This window comes from Schistocerca cancellata, chromosome 1 (assembly GCF_023864275.1).
Source record: "Schistocerca cancellata isolate TAMUIC-IGC-003103 chromosome 1, iqSchCanc2.1, whole genome shotgun sequence".
Classification (NCBI taxonomy): Eukaryota; Metazoa; Arthropoda; class Insecta; order Orthoptera; family Acrididae; genus Schistocerca; species Schistocerca cancellata.
The window spans coordinates 322,029,173-322,042,965 of record NC_064626.1 but is presented as its reverse complement, the minus strand read 5'-3'; the positions used below and the strand labels follow the sequence as shown (position 1 = coordinate 322,042,965).

The 13,793-nt window shown below is 41.9% G+C and overlaps 1 protein-coding gene across 4 annotated transcripts in view; it reads left to right on the top strand.

The window, feature by feature from the left end:
• Positions 1 to 13,793, top strand: part of LOC126173174 (ran GTPase-activating protein 1) — a 126,932-nt gene that overhangs the window by 66,837 nt on the left and 46,302 nt on the right. The window lies entirely within an intron of this gene.

Sequence of the window (13,793 nt, the reverse complement as noted above, 5' to 3'; positions counted from 1 at the left end):
AGCAATGGGAGTGGTTGCACAGAAACATTAGTAAAACATTTCTTGCTTGTCAGGCTGTGCTCTAGTATGTCGTGGGCGTTACCGGGTTTGTAGATGGACTGAGAGACAAGTGTGATATGTGTGGGGACGCAGCAGTCAAATCAAGGTAAATATAAAACAAGTCTTTATTCATTCCATTAAACTTGACTCCACAATGTAACTGTTTATAAGTGGCTGCAGACAGATATGAGGATGAACATAAACAAACCTTTAATTACTTCATCCAACAAGTAGTCACTTAAATGAGTTTCTGCCTTTATGTAATTTGGGGGCAGGTGGCTGGCTGCCAGGTTTGGGCAGACAGGCAGATATCCTTCATTCGTGGCCCTGTCAGCAGAAGCAGCATGGCATGGTGATGATGAAGAATCCAGTTGTCACAGATTGCCCAGCTGGCCAAATGCTGACGGACTGGTTCAGGTGGGCTTAAATGCTTCTGCTCTCCACTAGTGGCAGGCTGCATTTGTGTGTCATGCTGAACTACCTGGAAAAGAGGCAATGACTGGCTGTTGTAACTGGCAATGGGTTAGCTTTAATTCTTCCTGGTGAGTGGCCTGGTTTTGTCACGTTGAAGGCTGTGATGTGGAAGAGGTGTTAGTCCACTCAGAATAAGGGTCACTGGTCAGTGCCTGGCTGACTCCAGTGTGACTTGATTACCATCCTGTCACTCCACTGCTGGCTCCAAACCCCTTTAAAACTTTTTTCCTTTACAGTTCTTCCCTGCTACGGAATAAATCTGCCCTCAGATTTTGCTGATACATAAACACTGGTTTATTTGCAGTTATTTACACTTCACTTTTTCCACCTCCACTCATGGTGTCACTTTGTCCTTTGCGCTGTGTACATTTTCTGTTCTGCTTCACTATCTCCTGGCTCCACACAGAGGTCTTTGTTCTTGTTTACAAACTCTTCACTTAAACCCACTTTCAGTCCTACTAGCAGCTACACCATTTCACATCGTGGGGAAGGAATGTGGGTCCAGGAAGGCATGTGTTCCTTGAGCTGTTTAAGAGTCATTCCATGTTAAATCAACACATAAAAGTACTATTTTCAACTTGACCATATCTGATTTTTATGCAGTTTTTGTATTCATTTTACATAATGAGAGAATAGAAAATGCCAAATTACAAAGTGTAGCAAGACTACAGCAACAGTTTTGGCTGCCCAAAGTGTAGGGACTGATGACCTCAGATGTTAAGTCCCATAGTGCTTTTGCCCCTTTTGAAGGGGCAAAAGGGAAAGGGCTGGTGAGGTTTAAGAAAAGGAGTAGAGTTTGGTAAGTCTCCACTGATCCAAGCTTTTGGGTGGCTTTCCTGAGCTCTACTCCTTTTCCTAAACCTCACCAGTCCTTTCTCTTCAGCCCCTTTTTGTTCCCCTTGAATTCCTCTACAATCCAAAAACTTGCAAATGTCAATACCTTTTATATGTGATTTTATCAATCAAATTATATTATATTTTCAAAAATTGATTATTTTTGTTAAATCAAGTTGGAATGACATCTGCATTAGCATGTATAAATTATATGTACAGCCAAGCGATACAATAAAACAATACTAACTGTATGCAGACTGCAACAAAATGACATAAAGAACTGAATTACACGTTAACTGTTAAAAGAAGTTGTATCGGCAACACCCAGTAAGATAGCAGTGTGAACAGGCCAGCACAAGCATTTCTGTTTTGACCAAACACAGTTGATCTGACTATCTGAAGAGGCCAATAGCAAGAAGCATTCTTGTTTTGACCAATTACAAGTAACTTGCAAGGCAAGCAGGTCACTGGCAAGCATTTTCATTTTAACCAGTCAAAGCTAAATGCACACAGTGAACAGGCCAATAGCAAGCATTCTTGTTACCTGAAAGCAAGTCAGAAGATATGAAATCAGGAGAGTGAAGGGTTTCCTTTCAAAGCCTGGGTGGCAGTATGGATGCTACATGTACAGAGAAAGTTCTATCAGAAGTGGTGTTTGTGTTTTGTAACTGTACATATCTGCCAGATGAAGATGGTGTTTGGGAGGATCATACACTACTGTAATTCTTTCAAGAAGAATGGTCACAACAGATGCAAGAAAAGTGTATGTAAAGTGCAATTGTGGATGGTTGATATGGTCAGTGTCATAATGACAGACCACAAAATATGTGACAGTAGGAAAAAATTAACACTGAAACAAGGCCTGTAGCTGAACCAAGTACAAGGGTCATCCACAAAGTAAGTTCCATTTCTATTTCTATCTGCAGCAGCGCTACGATCACAGTTCAGAGCATGCGCGGCAGTTACTCTGACTCAAGGAGAAGATATGTACACCATTTTCAGATTGTTGCTGCCGACGTGTGCTTTGTAGTGCTTCTTGATAATGTCAGCCATAATTGGAAATGCTGCTGTGTGTGAAATCAGATCTGTGATTAGTTTTCTAAATGGAAAGAAAGTTAAACCAAAGGAAATTCATCGGCAAATCTGAGAGAGAGAGAGAGAGAGAGAGAGAGAGAGAGAACATACCCACAGAAAAAGTTTGAGAAAGTGTCAAAGGTATTCCAAAGTACAAGGGTCGTTTCAATAATTAAAGAGACAAATTGGTCTGGAGAAAAAGAGCATTTATTTTTACAAAACAATACTTTTTTTACTTTTTCAACATAATCCTTTTGAATGTGTGTTCCAATGGGCTACAAGCACTTTTATTCCAGCTGCAAAGAAATCTTTATCTTGATGTCTGAACCAATTTCCCACAAACTTTTTCACATCCTCGTTGTCCAGGAATCTCTTCCTACGTGATGCCTCCTTCAGGGCACCAAACAAATGGATTAACTAGGTGCTAAATCAGGACTGTAAGAGGAATGAGGCATTACTACCCAGTCCATTTTGTCGATGGTTTCACGGGTTAATTGAGCAGTAGGAGGTCGTGGGTTGTCTTCCTCTCCTCTGACATCCACGACATCTGTTTCTCATGGCTGGCTTCACCTTGTTTAAAAGCAAATCCAAGTAGTATTGGCTGTGCATTGTACACTGCTCTTTGAGATAATCACAAAAAACTGGACCTTCAGCATCCCAAAACACCGTCAGCATGACTTTTCCTGCTGAACAGTTTTGAATTTTTTCTTGACAGGTGAGTTGGTGTGCTTCCACTCCGTGCTTTGTCTTTTTGATTCTGGCTCATAATATTGAACCCAAGTTTCGTCACACGTTATAATTTTGTTGAGGAAGTGCTCCCCTTATATTTCATAACGTTACTTTAGCTCTGTGCACAAACACAACCTTGTTTCCTAGTGTAGCCACTTCAACTCCTTTGGGACCCATCTTGCGCATGTTAAGCGGTACTTCAGCTTGTTACAGATAATGTTATGAACTGTACCATTACTAACTTGAACCTTACCAACTATCATTTCCACACTCACATAGCGGACGGCATGAATAATATCATCAAGTTGACTTTCAAGTGAGGGAGTCGAAACTGCAACTGGTCGGCCAGAATGGTGTTCATCTGTCACTGAGTCGTGACCATTTTTTAACTGCTCTACTCACTTGTAAAGATTTGCATGATTCATACAACCCTCACCATAAACTTTAGACATTCTGTGGTATATATTCACTGGTTTCTCATCTTCAGCAAGTAAAAAACAAATAACAGAATGTTGTTCAACTAATGTGGATGTTTCAAGGGGACTCACCATCTTGAAATGCATTTTTGAGGTAAAGTTGATACATCAGCTGAGCAGGGCTCATCACAGCGATACACTGTGAAATGTGTTATAGAATTTTACAACAGAGAAGATATAAGCCACAGTTTGCCTGAGAAGAAGGATTTTATTTCTGTTAAATAAAACAATCCCAGGGTTCATAAATAAAATGTCTGGTGTTGGAAAACACGAAAGAGCTGTATCAAGCATTAAAAGATGTACATCCATGACTGAAAATAGGATTATCCAAATTTTGCCAGTTACAACCCAAGAATTGTGTTCTGGCTAATGCAACCAGTACCCATAGTTTGTGTGTTTGCATTATTCACTAAAATGTGACGCTCATGTTAGAAGGTTGCAAATTGAAAGTGTTGACATGTGATGCAGACTATTGACAAATAGAAACATTGTCTGGCTCAGATAATTTGTAATCCCACACAGCTAAAATGTTATATTAGCATGTGATAACTGCCGAGGTGCATATTCTTTCATGGAATACATAGGAGAGTTGTTTGATGAAAATGGAATTGATGAAGTAACATACAAACTGTGTACATCTAAGAATATAACAACTCTGCAGGTACGCCTGTCTTCTGTGGGAGACTTATTGGTAAGCCTCATTGACAGATTAAAAAAGGCTCCTGCTACACTCCTTCATAGCCAGCCAATAGGCTGAATTTCTGCAGCATCTGAAAGAGAGACTTTCTGACAATGAATACATCGTTATATGTGATTTTACAGAGAATTATGCATTTATCATGCAGGATGAGTTCAAAGGGCTTCAGTGGAAAATGTGCAGGCCACCATCCATCCATTAATGTTTATTTTAGACATTCCAAAACCAATGTAATTGATCACACGTTATTTTTTATCATATCAGAATACCTTAAACACGTCACTGTGTGTGTTCATCTTTTCAAACGTTATTTGGTTAACTTCATGATTTTGCATTTCCATAGAACACCCAAGTACATTTATTACGTCTCAGATGGTGCTGCATTCCAGCAAAAAACTGCATAATTTTTCAAACATATCTTCTCAGCAGAATGATTCCAATGTCTGTGCAGAGTGGCATTTCTGTGCCATACCCTATGGCGAAGAGCAGTGTTAGGGTATCACTGGTATATTATCAAGAGACTTGCTGCCACTACCAGTCCACAGTGCTTCTGCAACTCTCAGATAACGATACCTAGACAGCTGTCTGAATGGTATTCCAAAAAGATTGTACTGGTTCACTTTCATTATACAACTAACATTGAGTATGATGAAGAAGGATCTCTTCTTCAAGGGGGGGGTTTTGCACAAATCTGCACCATTGCAGGTATCCACAAATTACAATATTTTATTCCCCCTGGCCATAACAAAATTCAAATGAAGGTTTTCTCCAATTCACCAGACATCAGAAATGAATATGTAACACAGACCCAAGAAGGCTCATACCTTGGTGGTATCTCAGAGTTCGTTGCATGTATGTATGGAGGTCATTGGTGGGTTGGATGTGTGTTGAATATTAATAAAGATACCGGAGGAGTTACAATTAGCTTCCTTAAATCTGAAGCTGTGTGCTGAGCCTTCCACAAATGTGGTTTGGCTGGAACAATATCATCATGTTTTGCATTGAAAAGACGAAAAGACTTTCACAAATACTAGCTTCTGGCCATTAAGGCCTTCATCAGAATTAGATGGCAAATACACATACAGACACACTCACGCAAACCCAACTCACATGATTGCAGTCTCAGGCAACTGAGACTGCAGTCATGTGAGTTGGGTTTGTGTGTGTGTGTGTGTGTGTGTGTGTGTGTGTGTGTGTGTGTGTGTGTTTTTTTTTTTTTTTTTTTTTTTTTTTTTTTGTCGTCTAATTCTGACGAAGGCTTTACTCGCCAAAAGTTATTATTTGTGATAGTCTTTTTGTTGTGCCTATCTGCGACTCAGCATCTCCACTATATGGTGAGTGGCAACTTTCGTTTTTACAATATTGTCACAGTCCATCCTGGATTTTCCATTGTTTGATGTGTGGTGCAATTATGTTATTTGCATTTTTCTTTCCTTTGTCGTGTTATGAATACACCATATTTGATAAAATCAGAGATACGTTGGGAGCTGTGTTGATTTGACATGGAATGACTCATAATGTGGTTACATTTATCTGTACAAATACTACATCAGTATCGTATCATTAAGATTTAATTGGTAATCAAAACCATGAGGTTAATTCAAATGAAACCTGGTCAGTGCATCTACCTATGCCTTACACGTAAGGTGGCACCACGTAACTGCGGGTAAAGTGATGTCATCTATTGGTAGAGAGACTGACGCATGTGCACAGTTTGATGTTGCATAGTGCCAGTGTGGTTTCACGCCAAAGAGAAGATGGTCACACAAGCTATCGTCCACTTCTGAACATGCAGGCGAGTAAGCAGGAACAAGGAGGGAGTAGATTTTTGGCGGTGGAGGTAGTTGGAGGCCGTGAAATGTATCGACTGGTGAAGGCTGTGTACAGTGAGTACAGTCTGAGTTGTTAAAATGTTGTGGAATGGTGCAAATGATTCCTTGAGGGGCGAGAGTCACTGGAAGACGATGCTCGTCCTGGACAGGCTCACCATGTCATCACGCCAGAAATGTTTGCGGAAGTGAATGCGGCAGCAAAGTGTGTGACTGGGCCAGGCCTGGATCTGACAGCAGCCTACTAGCTGCTTCAAGGATGGAATTGACCGGCTAGTGTCGCAATGGGATAAATGTGCCAACAGTTTTGGTGACTATTTTTGAGTATGTGTATTGTGTGTAATCAAATTTTTGAGTGAATAAAATCGTTATGATCACCTTACACTAGTGACCAGGTTTCGTTTGAATGCCCCTTATATTTAGAGACTAAAGAGGTCAGTGACAGCATTTCCATTGTTGCATTCATTATATTTACTGGGAAGAACTCTATGCTGAACTCAGTTAACTAACTTCATCTTCGCAGTATGCACATAGTTTATCATTACATTCTTCGTATTTCTTTGTAATGAAGCTCGGTATCTCAACAAACAGATACCTCTCATTCCGAGCAAATGCAACTAGTTCTGTGGCCCCATTTCATGAGCTGCCCAATACAATGGACCATCCTGCTGGGTCACAGTTGCTTTCCACCTACTCTCCTCTGCGCGTTGCTTTCCAGCTCCTCTCGTCTGCCCATAATACATTTTTTCCCTGTCTGTCCCAACATACTATTTCCTAGGCTACCCTCTTGCCCATAAGATATCTTTTCAAACTTTCCTGCCACATTCTCCCGAAACACCGAATTAATACAGACATCATTGGCGGATGTTCTGCTGTTACATGCACTGCTTCCCAGCAGACCTAGAGCAGTTTAATTGATATCATGGTGACTAACGATATCACACATCCATGTCTCAGCAACTTACTGCTTTGGATCAGTCAAGTGTAATGTAAAAAGAGAAAATCTGAACCATCTGATTCTACTGTGATTCTCAGAGCGTGCTCTACTTGCTCAATGCTGCAACTTTAGTCTAAGAACAGCAAATCTTTGTGTTGATCGAGTGCGCTGATCGGCTGGCCTCGGGTCAACAGGTCTAGCGCTTCCTGGGGACAGACAGTGAAAACCTGCATTCACCTCTAGCACAAAGAACCATTTGATTAATTCCATGTGAAATTCAAGATTGTCTTGTGTGGAAGTGCCTAAGTTGTTCGTGCAGTTTATAGGACCTGCAGTTTACTTTACCAAAAACTCCTTGAAAATATACCCCACAACTAAAAATGTAATTAAGTTTGTATTCTTCCCAAAATATGAGTAGTTTTTCATTAAAAAATGTTCCACTTCTTCTCTTAACTGACTAATTCTGTATGTTTCTGAGTGTAGAGAACTAGGCGGACAGATTTGTCTGCATACCGTGTTTATCGTAGATGTCTGCATAAACAGTGTGGGTACTGGTTTCCTTCATTAATCTGGATCTGTATTTGATCTTCGAGTTGTGAAGCTTTACATACATCTCTCGAAGTTCGTATCCAACTACAGCAGTTTATGGATAGCTGTTATTTCCATGTAACATACCTTTCAGCAGATTGTACTTGACAATAGCAGAATGACTACTGCAATTGTATTCACAATCCTGGAGTTAGAGAAGTATTCATTAATGCACTGGGCCGGAATGGAGAGTCGGAAACAGCTGACAGGTTTTGTGATATAAGCTAGCTAGCTTAATAAGTCTAGTATTAGGGCAAGATCTACAGGTTACCAGTGTTGATTTACTTTTTATAAGTGTTTACTGTATTTTGAAAATTGGGCTACTGCAGTTGATAGTCCCAGTACTAGAGGCATTGAAAATGTTCTTGTTAAAGATGTTTCCCATTAAGGAATTGCCTGTATGAAAATTGTCACTGCTAAAGACCAGAATCATGATAACATACATGACAGTATGTTTCTTAGACACAATTTGTAAGCTTATAAAAGTCCCTGAAATGAGATTTTACATTGTGTGTATGGGAAAGGAGACATTCTGCATCAGATTCTTGCAGTAAATATTGTTTTTATTTTATCAGTTTCAATTTTGATGAAATTTTGTATAGATTACACACTTGAGAATGCTAAAATTTCATATGTGGAAAGAACAACACTCTGGCAGCATTGCTCTTTCCACAATTTCCTGGAATATCAATGTTTGAGAAATTAAAGATTACAAGTCAGGAAGAGTGATCTGGAAGTGTGTTCTGTAGTAGGGTCATGGAGGTTAGAGTGAACTGTATTTCTCAGGTTCTCAAATGATGTTTTGCGTTCCTAAAGTAAAGAAAAAAGTTTGGAAATATTGACAATAAAAGCCTTTATTACTGCCTATATTGCAGTGCACAGATTGCAACTATTTTTCCATTTTCCAACATAAGAAATGCACAGTAGCCAAAACACCTGTACAGTACACAGGTGACTACTGTAAGGTTTCGCTGTCTGCCACTGGAAAGTGCTACATAGTGCAAACTCGAGGCCAGCTGAATGCAGCCAATCGGTTCGCATGATCAATACCAAGATTTGTTCTCCCCTGGACAGAATGTGCTGAACTACCACTTGTTACCTCTATCTTATTATTAGGAAAGCAAGTTCCACGTTCACTTAATTTAATTCTAACCTAAAAGCTATTCTAACTTGTTACTTGAACTTCATCTATCTATAGATCCCCCAGGGGCTCAGCATTTGGTTGCTGGGTATGGGCTTGGCGACCCCGAGCTCCTGAGCTGGGGACTGGTAAGTGCTACCAGTCCTCTGTTACTGTAAGCTCCGAGCTTGCTTCAGTGACCCCCATGTGGCACAGCAGTGGAATGTTGTCCATCTTGGAGAACAGGGGCCTTGGCGTCACCACCTGGACTGCTCAGGCATGCAGGGCTCTGCCTGAGTCAGCAGTTATTTCCCTAGAGTCTCGTGGGAACCCTGTGGAACAGTCCCATCAAACTACTACTGCTAATGAGACGGGTGTACCATCAGATAGTATCTACATCCATTCATCAAAGAGAGCTCAGTTGGTCAGTCCTCCCAAGAAGAAATCTCAGAATCATAGTAACGAGGCATTAGTGTGCCATAACACTATTATTGTAAGCAGAACAGGGGAACCTTTGAGAAGGTCTCCCCTTTTTGTATTCACAGGACATTGGAGGGTATTGCTGGGTTCCTACAAAGTGTCAAACGACTTTGTAACGGAACACTTCTAATTGAAACTGCCAACTCAAACCAAATATTTAAGCTTCTGGGATGTATGGCCTTAGGTGACTACCCAAAAGGGGTGGTTACCTGCTCCGATATAATGAAGATGAAGATGGACCCCATGGAGTTACCTGAAGAATGGAAAAATATGGGTGTCACGGAAGTGCAGTACTATATGAGAGTCAGTGGCACATTGCAAAAACTGCAACATTTATTCTAACATTTAGTACTCCAAAATTACCTGAACACATCCTTGCAGGCTATATCTGTCTTAAGATTCGCCCATTTGTTCCTAACCAACTTCTGTGCTTAGATTGTCAGAGATTTGGTCATAGCACTATGGGTTGGCTACGTGTGGAAATTGTGGAGGTTTGGCTCACAAATCAGGCAATTTTTGTTTACTTCCTCCGAAATGTATAAACTGCCCCGGCGATCACCCAGTGAGGAGCAGAAAGTGTGAGGTCTACAAGAAGGAAAGGAAAATTCAGGAGTTGAAAGTCAAGAGACGCATACCCAGTGGTGAAGCTAAAAAAAGCTTTCAAAGCTGTACAATCTCTGGTTTTTCCTATTTCTTTTGCATAGGCCCTTAAGAAGCAAGTCGTCATGTGTGATGCCTCCACACAAACTCACACCACAGATTCAAGTACGAACACATGCGCTTGTCAGTGTACCTGTGGGGGGAGGGCGTGTAAACGCTATACTTGAACCAGAAATCATTCGGAAGCCGTTGGCGATGGGTATACCACCTAAGCCACGTAACACTGCCCACCGTCAGAAGTATACTAAGTCCTCCCCTCAACCCAGGCACCCATTTTCTCCCATAGATAAGAAAAAACCACCTTCAAAAAGTAGTTCACAGTCAAAGAAAGTAGCAGTTAAACCTTCGGATTGGCAAGCTCTCTCCCTCTCAGATGAGGACTATACTCTTGAGGACATGGACTTCCAATGGGAGGAATAGGAGAGACAGAAACTGGCTAACGTTCCCCTGACCTTCCTGGTAAATCACTGCCTCCAAGGGAGAAAGACAAGACCAACCACGCCTAACACGACACAGCATGGTAACAGAACATCCTAATTCACAGAAGGACTCAAATTACGACAGTCGGAAGATAAAACGTCAAGCACAGCTTGTACATAATTCAGAACATAATTCAGCTATATTGACAATGGGTAATAACCACAAAGTAAATATACAGTGTTCAGAACAGCCGCTGCTAGAAGAAAATGCTACAGCCGTTGCTATTGGTCGGCACACACCACGGACAGAGCGCCAGACGTGGCACAGATCGCAGAGGGACGTACGCATAAATACCAGACTCATTCCACACTGGAATCAGTATCAGACAGCACCTGAAGAAGACCAGTTGAAATATCGTGCAGGAAGGATGCAAATACTGGCAGAAATGCAATTAATCAACATGACAACTCCTCAACAGGAAAGCTTGAAGAATTACTGTAGTATATACTTAAAAATGGATGAAAAAAAAGTTGTGAGAATGTAATATGGCGTACAAGTTTTCTTGTACTGTGTCAAGCTTAAGATCACTTTGGGCCTCTGAAGACACCAAGGTGGCACCACATTCCATCCCTATCTGTGTATTTGGAGGTCTGATAGATCCAGATCCTTTAGACACTCAATAGCACATATCCCAAATGGCTTGGTAGCATGGGGCCAGTTCCTGCTGCTCAACGTTGGGTTGGACCACTGCACTATATGCCAATTGCTGAGGTGACATTGAGATTTTCAGTGCCTGTTGATCCACAAGGATACAGCATCAAATCCAGAGTGGTGGTTCACCAGCCTCTGCACACATACTCTGAACTGAGCTGGTCCGAAAGGCTCCTGTCGACTCATTCCACACTGGAATCAGTATCAGACAGCACCTGAAGAAGACCAGTTGAAATATCGTGCAGGAAGGATGCAAATACTGGCAGAAATGCAATTAATCAACATGACAACTCCTCAACAGGAAAGCTTGAAGAATTACTGTAGTATATACTTAAAAATGGATGAAAAAAAAGTTGTGAGAATGTAATATGGCGTACAAGTTTTCTTGTACTGTGTCAAGCTTAAGATCACTTTGGGCCTCTGAAGACACCAAGGTGGCACCACATTCCATCCCTATCTGTGTATTTGGAGGTCTGATAGATCCAGATCCTTTAGACACTCAATAGCACATATCCCAAATGGCTTGGTAGCATGGGGCCAGTTCCTGCTGCTCAACGTTGGGTTGGACCACTGCACTATATGCCAATTGCTGAGGTGACATTGAGATTTTCAGTGCCTGTTGATCCACAAGGATACAGCATCAAATCCAGAGTGGTGGTTCACCAGCCTCTGCACACATACTCTGAACTGAGCTGGTCCGAAAGGCTCCTGTCGATACCTGATGTCCTCATGGTGGACAGTGTCTGACATCTAGAGGTAGGAAATATGTGCTAATCCATAGACCACACTGCCATAATCTAAACATGATTGAACAGATGCCTTATAAAACTGCAGAGGTGAAACCTATCAGCTCCCCATGCTTTTCCACTAAGGCATTTCAAAATATTCAATGACTGGAAGCTCTTTGTTCGTAGGCCTTTCAGATGTGGCAGTCAAGTTAATTTCGAGTCAAATAATAAACCAAATAGGCACAGTTTCTTGAAAATGTAAAATATTGTCCCCTGTTGTGAACAATAGTTGGTTAAAATTTCAATGAGCACGTTTAAAATTGACACATGTAACCTACTCTGATGAGATCCGAAAACCAGTAGTCCTGGCCCACGTTTCCACTCTCCTAATGGTCAGCTGTAGCTGCCTCGCCGCCACTGTAACTTTGGAGGCTGAGTAGAAGATTGCGGTGTGATCCACAAACAGCATTTGACAAGGCTCCTGACTGCGGAGGAAATGCCATTGATAGCAGTGGCAGACAATGCGACACAGTACACTGCCTGGGGGGCCTCGTTCTCTTGAACATAGCAGTCACACAAGGCATTGCCAATGTGATATCGAAAACGCTGGTCCTTGAGAAAGGATTGGATAAGAAGTGGCACGTCCATGTACTCCACATTCATGAAGTTGGCAAAGGACGTTGTACCTCCAAATAGTGTCGTATGCTTTTTAGAGGTCAAAAAACTCACAAATCAAATGGTTTTGGCATACGAAGGACTCCTGTATCACCGTCACCAGTAGAATTAAGTTGTCAAGGGTGGAACATAGCACCTGAAACTGCACGGGGAGCTGCTCAGATGACATCGGGGTTCAAGCAGCCAGCTGAGGTGGCAGTTGATCATGGTTTAAAGTATCTTACCCAAACAACTGGTAAGTGTTACACACTGGTAACTGTTAGGGGCGCTACGTTCCTTGCCTGGTTTCCAGAATGCCCCCTTCCAAGTGACGGGGTACTGTCCATCAAACCAGATCTGATTGAAATGAGAGGAGCTGTCATTTCACTACAGAGCATAGATGATAAAGCATAATGGATCTCATCAGGTCCTGGAGCAGTGTCTCTGGCCACAGATGGAGCTGATTCCAGTTTCCAACCAAGGGAGGTAGCATAGTGTCCAGCACACTGGACTCGCATTCGGAAGGATGATGGTTCAGTTCCGCGTCCGGCCATCCTGATTCAGGTTTTCCATGATTTCCATAAATCACTCCAGGCAAATGCCAGGATGGTTCATTTGAAAGGGCATGGCCGCATGGCGGACTTCATGTCAACCTCACTGCTGGAAGGAGGTTCTGCTTACACAAGGCTGGACATTGGACATAGCTCTTTAAACACGTGGCTTTCTCCTCCAGCAGGAGGATCCAACACTCAGTGAAGTTTGTGGTGTGCCACTTTCAATTCAGCATATATTTTTGGCAAAGAGTCTGTATACTGATACTTGGGCAGCCCTCAGTCTCGATGGAGATCTACCCACCATCCTACCGATACTGATTTCAGTGTCACAAGCCTGGTGAAATGTTGTAAATTGTCAGGCCTCATCCCTAAATTGGTGGGGAAGGGCCGCAGACTTGCATTACAAACTGCTCCACATGTGGGTACAGCCTTCATCCCCACTCTTGAGAATGGCACACTGACTTTTTGTCTGGGTGCTAATGGCCATGATGTTTAGCACCCCTCACCTTGAGTCATCATATTTACAGTTCTCATTCTACTCCACAAAAATTTTTATGTATAAGAAAAACTATTTCGGCCTATTCCTATGTCCTCTCGGCACCCACAAAATCCCACATCTTAAGTCAGGTGCACTCCTAGCTCTGGCTTTGCATAGTGATCTTTTTGATGCCAAACCTAACAGATCACATTGTGTGACTTGGTACAAGGGCCTGAATGCAAGTTACACTGCATACAAGTTACTAGTGTTAGTGGTTTGGCCCTCGAGCCAAATGCTGCAACTGTACCTAC